Genomic DNA, 14,259 nt, shown 5'->3' on the forward strand with positions numbered 1-14,259 from the left:
AAGGGTCCCCAACAATCTTTGCTTATCAAACATGTGACTAACACATCTTCATATAATTTCATAAACATGGTTAGCACCTTAATAACTTGGCATTTACGGCCAAAACCATTCAGGGGCTACAATTCTTTGAGGAGCACGGTCTCCAAAGCTAGTGAATTTATGGGATGACAAATTATGCATCTCCATTTTTTTTTCAAAGCGATCAAATCAAAAAAGTTAGAAGATCTTATAATAAAGAACGGAGGGAGTAAAAACCAAAAAATAGGATTCATTGCAGTTTTATAGAACCGTCAATCTATTCTTGCATGAGTAGTGCAAAGTCCAATGTTTTCTCATAGGAAAATTCAAGTTAAAATATTTTTATTAGGAAAAAGAGTCTGATTTATTTTTAACTTTTTAATTATTATTATGTGTACAGATTATTCTTTTGAAAATGCGTCATTTTTAGTGGGATTTCTTTTGAACTGATATTTTAGCGGGACTTGGAAAGGGGTCATTTGACCCACGATCAAGTACTAGGATTTTTTTTACTACTATTCCCTCCATTAAAGTTATAGTAAATCAGTGATTCTCAAAAAACAAAAGTTATACTGTACTAGATCAGTGACATCTATTTTGGGACGGAGGATTTTTTTGAGTCGATAGAAATATTTTTCTTTTCTTTTTTGAGCAAAGATAGGAATATTTTTCCTTGTCGTACGAAGCTACAATCTGACCCAGTCCTGTTTGCCAAACACCCAGCCCACAACAAGCACACACAAAAGCCCACATTAGGCTGTCGATACAATCCCCACGGCCTTGTTTGGAGAGAGTGAGACTGAGAGAGAGAGAGCGCTGCTCGGGCGGTTCTGGAAGCGGATGGGAAAGAAAGCGAGCCGCCTGCGGCGACGCCGCCAGCCGCCAGCCGGCATCAGCCCCACCACATCGTCGTCGACGTCGCCGCCGCCAGCGCCTGCATCCTCCTCAAGGCATGCACTCTCCCCCTCCTCCTCTTCACCTGAACCCCAGTTTCTCATCGCTTTTTTCCTCGTTCATCTCTCGTGTGCGCGTCGTTTGTCTACTCCGTCGTGCAACTGTGCAATCAATCGTTCTCGTGGGAAGGGAAGAACTCGAATCGCGTCGCCGATGTCCTAGGTTTAGACTTTTCACTCGATTTCGCCGTAAAGGGTTTAAACATACTACTGAGCCTTGGAACCCTAGATGGGATGTGCATGTACGACTAGTAGAATTGGTTGTTGGTTTTAAGAAGAAAATTAGTTCGGGTGTTCGTTCGTACCCCATTATGTGATTTGCAAATGGAAGGAGTACAAAAAGTACCCAAGCTGAAGAACCCGTGAACTTTCAGTGTATCCGTACTGACAGTCGGTATTGGCAGGACATTGCTATTAATAGAGCTATAACCGCAGTTGTTTTATTCAGTGTTTACAGCCAAGCGAAATGTCATAGCGTTTGTCACCATTTCAGTATCATGATCTGAAGATGCAGATGGTTTTCACTGTCACAAAAAGTTTTAACTATAGGGTGGTTTTCCAAAATAAAATTGTTATCTGTGCATGTTATCATCTTAGCCTTGTCATAACCATCTTACAAAAATCAATCGATCAACTTGCTGCTTATTTGTAAGTGTGACTTAATTGACATGTAAGGGACTGGAGAACAACACGTGCTTAATTGCTTATCCATGGTCCAAGCATGCTGTCTGCCTTTTTTTTTCATTTGTTACTGGACTAATCTTTCTAACCTTTCTGCCTTGAATTTGTTGTGTTTTGCAGAGAGTTTGCCATCATGCAAGGCCCGAGCAAATTGTCTGACCCATCTGTCTCTACTCCCCCAGGAGTGTTGGGGCACCAAGGTTGGGCTGACCTCCCAGATAAACTGCTTCACTCCATTGTTCCTCTGTTGGGATCTTTCCTCGACCTTACTGCGTTTGCTAGCACCTGTGGTTCTTGGCGTGCTGCCTTCTCTTCGTACCCATCCAAATCAACCATCTGCACCAAACTCCCGCCTATCCTTGTCCGACCCAATGTATGTGTCCAAGCCCCTCATCTCCCTTCCAGCAATGGTCGTCACAAGCTACGCACATGTAAGGTCATTGATATAGCCAACCAGAACAGAGCCCTTCGCTGCCAGATTCCTCAGGAAACTTTTCAGAGGATGCGTTTTGTTGGCTCTTCCTATGGGCATCTCATCTGCTGCCGCCGAGGAAATTGTCTCATTGTTGATGTGTTCACTGGTGCCGAGGTTTCACCTCCATGTCTCCCATTCAGTGGTGACTGTGAGGAGGAGTTCTACTTTGGTGGCACCCTGACAGCTCCCCTTGCATCACCCAACTGCCATCTCCTTGTCAGCAACCGATCCTCACTGTTTGATTGGCCGGTTGGAAGTGACTCTTGGTCTGAACTCAAGCTTTCTGATGCACGGGTAGATCAGATTGTGGAATTAAATGGTCAGTTCATTGCCATGGATTATTCCCAGAGGATCTACATTCTGAAGTTAGCCCCCCAGCTTGGCCTGCAGGAGATAACAACCGAGTGGTGGGACGACATGACTGAATGCCCATATCTAAGACCATGGCTGGTGGTCTGTGGTGATATGCTTCTCATGGTTGACCATTACATGAGCTTATCATTTGGAGCACCAGTCTTGTATAAACCCTACTGCCTTGATATGTCGACCAGACCTGCAAAATGGGTGGAGGTGAAGAAGCTGGACAACTGGGCACTCTTTGTAGGGGGTGATGTGAGGAGCCCGCCATTTTCTTGCTTGACCCCGGAGAAGTGGGGAGGAAGGAGCAACTGCCTGTACTACGCCCATTACTCTCAGCCTTGGAGCGTACATGGATTAGGTGACGCGGCAGATGCTGTGTGGGATCCTTCCACCGACCCTGATCTTGTGTACAAGAGAAACTGGTACGGCCAGCTGCAGGCCTTCTGGGTGTATCCAAGCATGTTCTGTTCCGATGCTCCAGTAGTGCCGAGGCTCCAAGACTGGGCTGACCTCCCAGATAACCTGCTTCACTCCATTGTTCCTCTGTTGGGATCCTTTCTCGACCTTATTGCGTTTGCTAGCACTTGTCGTTCTTGGCGTGCTGCCTTCTCTTCATACCCATCCAAATCGACATTCTGCACCAAACTCCCGCCTCTCCTCATCCGACCCAATGTCCGTGTCCAAGCCCCTCATCTCCCTTCCAGCAATGGTCGTCACAAGCTACGCACATGTAAGGTCATTGATCTAGCCAACCAGAACATAGCCCTTCGCTGCCAGATTCCTCAAGAAACTTTTCAGAGGATGCGCTTTGCTGGTTCTTCATATGGGCAACTCATCTGCTGCCGCCGAGGAAATTGTCTTATTGTTGATGTGTTCACTGGTGCCGAGGTTTCACCTCCATCTCTCCCATTCAGTGGCGACTGTGAGGAGGAGTTCTACTTTGGTGGCACCCTGACAGCTCCCCTTGCATCACCCAACTGCCATCTCCTTGTTAGCACCCGATCCTCCCTGTTTGATTGGCCGGTTGGAAGTGACTCTTGGTCTGAACTCAAGCTTTCTGATGCAAGGGTAGATCAGATCGTGGAATTCAATGGTCAGCTCATTGCCATGGATTATTTTCAGAGGATCTATATTCTGAAGTTAGCCCCCGAGCTTGGCCTGCAGGAGATAACTACCGAGTGGTGGGACGGCATGACTGAGTGCCCATATCTAAGACCATGGCTGGTGGTTTGTGGTGATATGCTTCTCATGGTTGACCATTACGTGAGCCTATCATTTGGAGCACCTGTCTTGTATAAACCCTACCGCCTTGACATGTCGACCAGACCTGCAAAGTGGGTGGATGTGAAGAAGCTGGACAACTGGGCACTCTTTGTAGGTGGTGATGTGAGGAGCCCGCCGTTTTCTTGCTTGAGCCCAGAGAAGTGGGGAGGGACGAGCAACCGCCTGTACTACGCCCATTACTCTCAGCCTTGGAGTGTACATGGCTTTGGTGACGCGGCAGATGCTGTGTGGGTCCTTCCACCGACCCTGATCTTGTGTACAAGAGAAACTGGTACAGCCAGCTTCAAGCCTTCTGGGTGTACCCAAGCATATTCTATTCCGATGGCCAGTGATCGTCGATGGGGCAACTACAGCTTGCTGCTCTACCAGCTTCTTCTCGAAAACTATCACTTCCAACAGAGACTTACGCAGCTGAAAAAAGGTGCTTTTTCATGGTGATAGTCATGCTGAAGCTTCTGCAGTTAGTTTCGTCCTTTAGTTTTAAAACATTCTAGGAGGCGTTTATGGTGGCAATCAGTGCTTACTCCAGCTTTTGCCAGTTAATTTGTCGTTCAGTTTGCTATTTGGTCGTTGCACTGTATGGATATGTACTTGACTACGTATTGCTCATCTGTGCTGGAGTTGACTTGTTAAGCACCATGTTTCTGCATGACGAAGAATGTTCCTGCATGTGCCTGTGCTCTTATTTGCATCTTAATCTCTTTTAATTCGGCAAGTTAATTACAACAAGCAGACTTGCATGGCTGATTTTGCTTGAAGATACATGATGTGTCTCTTGAATTCGTCCAGTCTGTGAAAACAAGGCATTTTTTCTTCAGTTATTGTAACCAGAGTTGCCCTGAAGTGTGTTTTGTTGTGCATGTATGGTTACTGCTGCCTCAGAAGGAAGGTATCACTGTGTATGCTCTGATTGGTTTGTGGTTGCTCTTGGGATGTTTGCTATATAGTTTGATCTAGAAAAAAATACTCCCTCAGTCCGAAAATACTTGTCGGAGAAATGCATAAAAATGGATGTATCTAGAACTAAAATACGTCTAGATACATCCATTCATCCGACAAGTATTTTCGAACGGAGGGAGTAGTACTTTTGCTAGCACAGATAAGCTTGTTGTAACCTGGGTGATTGTGTTCTTCGTCCAGTGCTTTGCTGTGTATATGTATTGAAGAACAAACATGGCAGCAATGAACTGTTGGTATCAGTATATCAGTATGATCACTTCACGGTTGTGCACATCTAACATGACAACAAGATGAAAATGATATACAGAGCTGTTGGTGTCAGCGTGAAATATCGTGTCACCGTCCATACTTCGTATGCGCATAGATATCAAGATGCCTGAAATTCAAAACACATTCTCGTTGAAAGAACACTAATTTCTCAGTTTGGTAACCAAAGAAGGCTTCTTCAAACTTCATGTACAAAACAGTAGGGTTCTAACATAGCCCAGTTTCTAATGATATATAAGAATCAAAAGGGATATTGATTTTAACAGATGTATTTCTATTGAAAAGATATTTTAGCCTGAACAGGCAGCAGGATCTCCTTGAACGTATGGTGTTTGTTCAACATTGGACTTTGGATTACTCCCTTGCTACAAAAACAAAATTAAGATTCTACATTTACTTCTAGGAATGGTCTTTCATTTTGTAGTAATCAAGTGCCCATGTACAATTCTTCAGTTCCTTTCCGTACACTTGGAATAAAATTTCGGAGGCAGAGGTGAAAATTGCAGTTCCACATATAGGTGCAACAATTGCAATGTTCATATCTTAGGCCTTTCTAAGGAAAATATGTAACCTTTGACTAAAGGAAGATGCAAAACACTTAGGAAGTTCAAAGAATAAAAAGAATATGCAGCACTATAGCTGGTTACTTAAAAAAAGGAGAAAGATTATTATAGCAGGAATTGTTCCAGTTCAATATGGGAAATCATTTCAGCAAGGGATGTGCGTTAATAGAGTGCAATGTATCAAGGATGAAACACTAATTTTGTTGAGTAAATCCATCATTCATCAAGTAAGATGGTACTGTATATACTCAAAAAGAAAAAGATGGTACTGCATAATACATTTTGTAAAAAAGAGGACTGCATGTAGGGCCTTGCAGGATAAGGTGATCTAAGATGGTGCTGCAAAAAACATTTTTTGCCCTCAGCTTAGAAAGAACAACCATGGGAAAAACACTAGAGAGCTGACAAGCATATCTAGCGGGGCAGGCTAGCGGATGCGAGGAACTCCTGCTCCAAGCTATAGCATGCGTTTTGGCTGTTGTGAGATGTTACATGATAAGTTCTCCCGGCTAGGTTCATGGCCATGGACTGGTGGCCTTGCATCTCATACTCAACGGCTGGATCAACTTGGGATGAATTTGTACGATTCATTCGTAATTGCTGCAATGTTGTCTCGACTTCCTTCATTGTAGGCCTTTCCTCACCTTTTAGCCTCAAGCACTTTTCCGCAAGAGAAGCAACCCCGTTGATCTCCTCCTCGTTCGCTTCTTCAAGAACTTGTGCCGCCACTATTTCTTTGGGTTGCCTCGACCTGATCTTCAAGAGGAAGTAGTTACACAAGCTCTCGGCCATTCCCGACTCAGCTGTAAAAACAGGTTTTTTCCTGATAAGAAGTTCTAGGAGTACCACACCAAAACTGTAAACATCACTCTTCTCATTTAGCTGCCCAGTCTGGTAGTATTCTGGATCTAAATAACCGAATGTGCCCTGAACATTTGTAGCAACATGAGTTTGATCAATGGGGACAATTCTTGAAGCACCGAAATCCGAAACTTTTGCTGCATTGTTTGTGTCTAGGAGTATATTAGAGGACTTCACATCACGATGAAATATTGATATTGAGGCTGCAGAGTGGAGATAACATAGAGCACCCGCTGCTTCTGATGCGATCCGTAGGCAGTCATTCCATGTCAAAGAAACCATGTTGCTAGAATCATGATGAAGACTTTCAAACAATGAACCATTGGGAATGAAGTCGTACACTAGTAAGGGGACCTCAGTTTCAAGACAGCACCGAAAAGTTTCACGATATTCCGGTGATTTATCTGAGAGAGAATTGCAACCTCGTTGATAAAATCGCTGATCTCACCTTCCCTGATTATCTGGGATTTTTTTATGGCTACCACATGCTGGTTTGATAAGATCCCTTTGTAGACTGTGCCATGCCCTCCACGTCCAAGGATACGTGCAGGATCAAAGTTATTTGTTGCCCTTTTAAGCTCTTCCAAGGAGAAAATCTTTGTCCTCTCGCTCGCATTTTCATCCCCTGATATCAATTGTTCCAAGAGAAGGCCATTGTTCCTTCGGAAATACTTCCTTCTTAGTTTCTTCTGGACATCTCTTTTCCATCTTTGAACGAGAATTATCGTAGTTAAGCCGAAAAGTAGCATGCCAAGGCCACTGCTTAACCCAATCACAATACCTACATAACGAAACTGATCCATCAATCCTCATATATCCCGAGTATCTTTTGAGGGGATGAACAGAACATGCAGTAGAGATGGGCTCACCTAAGTAGAAATTTTGCTTTCTTACTGGAGTGCACTGCATTTTTGTTATATCATACTCTGTATGATCAGGGCACTTGGTGCAGGTGTAGTTTCCAATAGTGTTCTGGCAATTCCCTTTGCAAAGTTCTGGTGTCCGTTTGCACTCATCAATATCTGTAACCATATCTCTGTCAGGAGATACATAACATTTGTACAAATAATAAACTACAGTTGTAAAGATAAAGAGAAGGGGAGTACCTTCACAATCATCTGGGATGTATGGATTTCCTTCAAAACCGCGCAAGCATGCACACCTGTATCCAACATAACCCTCCATGGAGCTGATGACACCCAGGCAGAAGCTATGGACACTAACACACGCATATCCAGAGGTGTTTTTTTCCGCCTCTTGGCATGTAAGATTAGCGACAGCCCACTGCACAGAGGCTGATTCCAGAGGATTGACATACAGGTTCGGTTCATCAGCTTCTGAAGATTGTAGCATAATGTTAAATGACTCGTCTCCAACACTCGACTCATATTTGATTCCCAGGAGCCCCTCATTGACATTTATGTATGTCACTTCAACGAAGCCATTATTATGCCAGAGAACGGGCGGTGTAGTGTCTGAGCAGTTGAGCTTAAAAGTTTTCCTCGCAGAACAACCTTCTTCTATGCCAAAAGGAAATGGGACACTTATATCTCCACACCGTCGAGAACAATTCGCCTTAAGTGGTCTTGAATCATACTCTATTTCTCAAAAGATATTCAAATTCATCAGATTTGCTAAAGAAGCAAGATAATGTGCTCAAATATGGAAGTCATTTTATCAACATAGCACTGTACAACTGTAAAAGTTATGGTGGAATAATGATATTTTTATCCTTTCTAGCTATTTTTATTGGCCCAACTCCTCAATAGGACTAGTTTATACTCCCTCTGTTCCTAAATATAAGTCTGTTTAGAGATTTCAATGTGGACTACATACGGATGTATGTAGACGAGATTACAGTGTAGATTCACTTGTTTTACTTAAAAAGACTTATATTTAGGAACGGAGGGAGTAGTTTATACTTGTAATTGTGGTAATAAGATTAAAAATCACCAATACGCAATCAGATGAAAATGCTGGTAGCTCAGTAGATTAATGAGACTAAAGTGAATCTTAAGAATTTAAATGACATCCCACCAAGGCAAGTTTAATATTTCTGGCACAGAATGGTGCTTGTACATTAACTCAATGACAGCCGTATTATACTTAAATATACATAACAATTCAAGGCATAGAATAATACTCTATCTTTCAAGTGGGATAAAAATACATAGAAAAACTCATAAGTCGCTCTTGTTCTCAACACCACATGCCACACATCTCGGTTCACTCACAAACACCCTAAGATTAATTTTATTGATCATCAGCCTGTGCGTCTGCATTGGCCAATTCAGATGAACACAAAAGTAGCAGAGGTTTTTAAATAGCATTTATTATACATAGATTTGTCCAAATTAGAAATACTGGAAGAAACTAAGTAGCAATATATGCATTTGAAATATTACCATTATACATCCAATAGTTTTTCATTGCTACCATAGAGTCGAAAGTAGCAATCATATGACCAGTGGGGCCCAACAATAAGCGTAATTAACAAATTTAAGTAAATAATTTAAAACACAGATTTTCTTCTTGTTTTTATAATATGCATGTATTTTTGTGAAATTAATATTAATGATTCTCCCTTTTTTTTCATATTTGTTGATCTTATGATTGCCATCCTTTATCTTTGCTAATGCGATCAAATTAGATTTGAACTTCAAACGCAAATGAATGTGTGGCAACCAGAGAACTACATGCGCAGCGTGTTTGTCAATTGGTCATGTTAAGCTGCTAACCTAGCACAAAATAAAAAATATTGTTTACTGAGATGAACCTCTAAATGCTACTAGTAGAAGGCACGTGCTATGCGCGTATTTTTCAAAAAAAAAATTTGCAAAAAAGTGACTTCATCATTTAATTTGTTAGATTTAGAGAAAGGATTGTCAAGGTGATGCATTTGGAATTCGGTGGATACAAACAACGTCGAGTGCTTTGATTTGTAAAAGCTTAATGCCTTATATTTTAAGACGAAGGGAGTATATGTTCACCCATCGATTTGACAAATGTTAGTTGTTCAGTGAGTCTTTGTTTGCTAGATATTCCAGACCTCCTGTCATTGAGCAATGAAGTTCAAAATAGCCACAGAAGATCCAAAATAGCAGACTTTAATTTGCAGCAGCACGTGTGGTGTGTGGTAGCATTCAGTGCCGTGAGTGTTCCAGAAAGATCGTGGAGTCGTGTTGGCACGTGTTTGTACAGAGCGAATCCAGGAAACATGAACCGTTAGATCACTTGGGTGTGGTACTGATAAACGGTGGATATTCATCTTTTAGAACAAATCAATGGCTCACGGTTGCTCATGAATCTTGATGGATAGCTAGTCTGAATTCAAAAATTTGTGTACTATAGTAGTAGAGAAAATAGAGTCCCAGTAGTGTCACAGGTAAAAACTAAAATGTGTACATGACTTCAAAATAATGCTGCTTAAGTTGGACTAGACATGTTCCTAAGATTACTCAGTAATTCCTCCATTTCAAGATATAGTGTGTATTTTTTATTCGTTAAGACGAGTTATTTCACCAATAGTTGTCAGTTAATTTGTGGTTTATGTTATGGAAAACCACAAACATAAGTAAATACTTTTTAAATGAATCGGGTGACATCAATTCCATGTCACATGTACCACATATTAAAGCAATTGTTGGTCAAGGCCTTGTAATATAGAGACAGAAGAAGCCTTCTATTTCAAAATAAAGGGGGTACTTAGTGAGATAGTAGATAATAATTTTAACAAATAGTTGGTATTGTTTCTTTGATTATCGTGGACTTAGTTTCATAGAACTATATATTTTTTTGTTAAAAACAAATCGAAAAGGAGCTTCAAAAGATAAGGTATGATAGAGGAGATTATTACCATGGACAGCTGAGCAGCCACCGGAGATATATGGATTGCCTTCATAACCACTGATGCACCTGCAGATATAACCTTCATCGGCAAGAGGAACCGTGCATTCGCTGTGGTGGCTGACACATGCATAGTTGCTATCATCCATGCTCCTGGAGCAGCTCGTTTGGTCGAGGATACTCCATATGATTAAGATATTAATAGTTATGTCGATTGTATCCCACAAGATGTTGAGTCTAGATTGTGTTTTTATCTTACCTGTCTTGTGGGGAACAAATTGAAACTCGAGTGTGTGAACTGTTAATGCAGAATATGTATAAGAACACGACCCAGGGCCATGTCGGTCCTGCCTATAAACTTGCTCCGCAATATCTATGCTGGGGCAGGATACCTTGCAAACCAACTCACGGTTACCAAGGTCTTTACGCACCAAGTACACATCCAAGTTGCAAGCAATGACAGAAAGGGACATTGTACTGAGAAGGCTAAAAGTTTTCCCTGGAGTCCATGACATGTTGTAGGCATCGAGACCAGATTTCATGGGGATGGTTTTGGAGAAGTTGACAAAAAAAGAGCTGAACTGCAAGTGCTTGCCCCACAAGTTCACTGACATGCCATTGGGGTAAATATCGCCCACAACCTGGGTTGTACTTGTACTACTACCATCGTGCAAGAAGAGTTTAGGGGGATTGGTCGTGTGGTTGCAAATGAGACTGAATTCAGGATTCCTGAAGCAACCAGCTCCTATGCCGAATGGGTAGCTGAAGGTCAAGTGACCGCATCTATTGGCACAGCTGAGAGTCAAATTTGAAGAACCCATGCCTGCGTCCAACCGACCGATCATCAGGCGGTTCAGAGGCTGGGTGGTGCTCCCATCTAAGCTTCTCACAACTGCAGATGCTCGTGCTTCAGCCATCCCTAGCATGGCAAGTATGAGCAAAACAAGCATGCTGTTGAACTGGGTAATTCGCTCGACACCTTGCTCAGCAAGTGAGGTGTGGGAGAATTTGTGGAGAAGTAACTGGCATAGAATACCACAGCTGACGGGCTCTATTATAGGAGGATATCGAAGATGTCAAAATCACTAATGGGCCCATGTACTGTACTGTACTGGTACTTACGGAGGAAGTTTCTCCATTTCTCTTATTAGGACAGGAAGTTTCCTCTATAGTACAAATTTTCTTGTGCGAAGTAACGAGCGTAACTAATCAGAAAAGAAGCAATGGCAGTCACTGGACAGAAACATTCCAACCCATGAAATGGGGCATTGACTCCATTGACCTTGAGCAATGGACTAAAATCAAGTCTTAGATTGCGGCCACTCAATCCAAGCAGGTACCACTCCGTTGGCTCCATTGGGTGGACTGAAAGTCAGTCGTTGATGGAACTGCGTACAATCAATCCAAGCAGGCACATTTATTCATTTTTTGCGGCGGACAAAGATAAGTACTAGAAGCTACAATTTTTGGACTGAAAGTCAGTTGTTGATGGATCTCCGTTTATTTTTCGATCTGAATAATATTGTGTTGTTGTGTAATGTTTCTTTGATTTATTTAGGGGAGTGGCAATTTTTGGTGTGGGCATGCGAAAGTGCAATTTTACGTGTTTCGTGATAAAGATTTCAATCACCTTGCTTCTTTTTCGACACCTACAATGTACTCCCTCCGTTCCTAAATATTTGTCTTTCTAGAGATTTCAACAAGTGACTACACATGGAGCAAAATGAGTGAATCTACGCTCTAAAATATGTCTATGTACATCCGTATGTGGTAGCCCATTTGAAATCTCTAAAAATGCAAATATTTAGGAACGGAGGAAGTATACATTAGACAAAAAATACTTCATTGTTCACACGTTCAAAGCTTCATATATTTAGTTAATGCATTTTCCAATTTTCACAGTTCAAACTGGCCATTCACTCACCGGTGCATTCAGACAAAGCTAGTAGTAACAATTTACAAATTCAAATGCCCGAAGAATTACCTTGCTAGGTTGGTTCCATGCTCCTTGCTGCCCACTGCTCGCTGCACTTGCGGTTGACCTGCTCTGCTGCTCATTGCTCAGCTGCAGCTGCAGCTGCCAACGAGCGATTCAATCAGATTAACCGATGTATGGTGTGACTGTAGTGTCATTCATGACCAGTAGGTCGAAAAGAGGGAGAAAACTGAAATCGAAAAGGCTTTACTGATTCGCTCAATCTCCGATGGCCCTGATGTCCTTGTGGCTCTTGCGCGAAACTGTGAGTGTTCCGGCGGCCATACGCCCGGAGCCCCGGACGGCCTGGCGCCGGCGCCACCGCAGCCAACGGACGAGGCGAGTGCAGCTCGCGCGCAGCACCGCACGGAGATCGGACTTCGGAGGGGACGGCCGTCGCGATAGGCGGAAGTCGGTCGGCCGGTCGCTGTTGCATGGTAGGGTTCGCCGGCTCAGCGCCAGCGGCAGGGGGTCAGGACTCGGGGGTGAGGCTGAGGCTGTGGCATCTGTATGGCTGTTTGGTCGTGGGCTGTAATAAACTAAGGCCCACTGAGGCTTTAGAAAAGGCTAAGGCCCAGTGGCTGCAACCCAAGCCCTCGCGACCAAAGCCTCCACCGGCGGCTCGCCACCGAGCCACCCTTCCCCTGCCGGCGACCGCCGCGCAGACCGAGCACCGCCAAAACCCGGAGGCCAAGCTCTCCGCTGAGAGGTTCTCTCCTTTGCCCTCATCCCCGTTGGACATCCCACTTTGCTTGGTAAACCCTAGTCCACCTCTGATATCCCCTCTTGTTTTCTAAACCCAACTGATTCCATTTATTCTTCAGAAGGAACCATGTGAAGACTAAATATTGTACTCCCTCCGTAAACTAATATAAGAGCGTTTAGATTACTATTTTAGTGATCTAAACACTCTTATATTAGTTTACAGAGGAAGTACTAGTCATGAGCTACATACCCTTGAACTTCAGACGCTCGGTTATTTGTGGCTTTTGGGGGAGCTGGGCTGCGTCACATGTGGAAGATTTTTTTTCTTGGAAAACATGAATTAGGAGGCACTTGTTTGGGTTATTTTTTAGAACCAGTCGGTAGGATACAAGGATTGCTGTGCGCTGCTAGCAATTCTTTTTTACTTTAGCACTGTGCAAGATTGAAGTTCTTGCTCTGCCTCTTGGACAGGAAAAATGGCCGGGCATCTCTTTGAGCATATCTTCATTGTGACCAGAATCGATCCTGATGGGAAGAAGTTCGACAGATGTGATTCTCTCTGGCTGTTCCACCTGATGAATTGTGAGTTCTACTAGACCGCGCTTTACTCTGCCCAACCGTGCCGCTCATGTATGTTGATTCTTGGAGTGCTGTTAGCAATAAGTTGATAATAATTTATGTCACCCTGCAAAAATAATAATAATTTATGTCTAGCCATTTTACAGTGCACTATGTAAATATTTAGATCCTGGGGTGTTCAAATCATAGCTACACTTACACATCTTCGTTGATTCAGATATTTACTGAACTGAGTGAATTGTAAAAAACCACCACATTTGAGGCTTCATCTGCGGAAAACCACCAGGTCGCTATTTGAAAAAAAACACCGCACATTCAATAAACATTTTGCAGTTTGCACTGAATAGGTGATTTAGCCCATTTAATCACTTTTTGACATGTGGGGCCGGACTGTAAGGAGCTGACTTGGCAAAATAATCACACACGGACCCCTAGTAGATTTAAAAAAAAGCAATCAGCCCCCTGGACCATGCCCGGCTCCCGTCGCCGCCGCCGGAAGACGCCCGTCGACCGGGCGGTCGCGGAGACGAGGAGGAGGTGGAGCGAGGAGGAGATGGATAGGAGTGAGCCGGCGAGCGCGGCGTGCGCGTCGCGGTGGCCGACGACGGCGGTGAGCAGGCCGGCGCGTCCCCAGCAGAGCGCCGTGGCCTCCTGCTTCGTGAAGACGGTCGGTTGCCCGACCTCGAGCATGGCCCGTCCTCGTGGCAGCCCGAGCTCGCCGGTGGAAGAATG

At 43.5% G+C, this 14,259-nt stretch overlaps 3 pseudogenes; 2 read left to right on the plus strand and 1 right to left on the minus strand.

Annotated features, from left to right (window-relative positions):
* Positions 1-825: 825 nt before the first annotated feature.
* Positions 826-4,423, plus strand: LOC119335178 (annotated as a pseudogene).
* A 1,327-nt stretch (positions 4,424-5,750) lies between these two features.
* On the minus strand, positions 5,751-12,722 carry LOC119341629 (annotated as a pseudogene).
* A 702-nt stretch (positions 12,723-13,424) lies between these two features.
* Positions 13,425-14,259, plus strand: part of LOC119336590 — a 17,565-nt pseudogene continuing 16,730 nt past the window's right edge.

Source organism: Triticum dicoccoides, chromosome 7B, assembly GCF_002162155.2.
Source record: "Triticum dicoccoides isolate Atlit2015 ecotype Zavitan chromosome 7B, WEW_v2.0, whole genome shotgun sequence".
NCBI lineage: Eukaryota > Viridiplantae > Streptophyta > Magnoliopsida > Poales > Poaceae > Triticum > Triticum dicoccoides.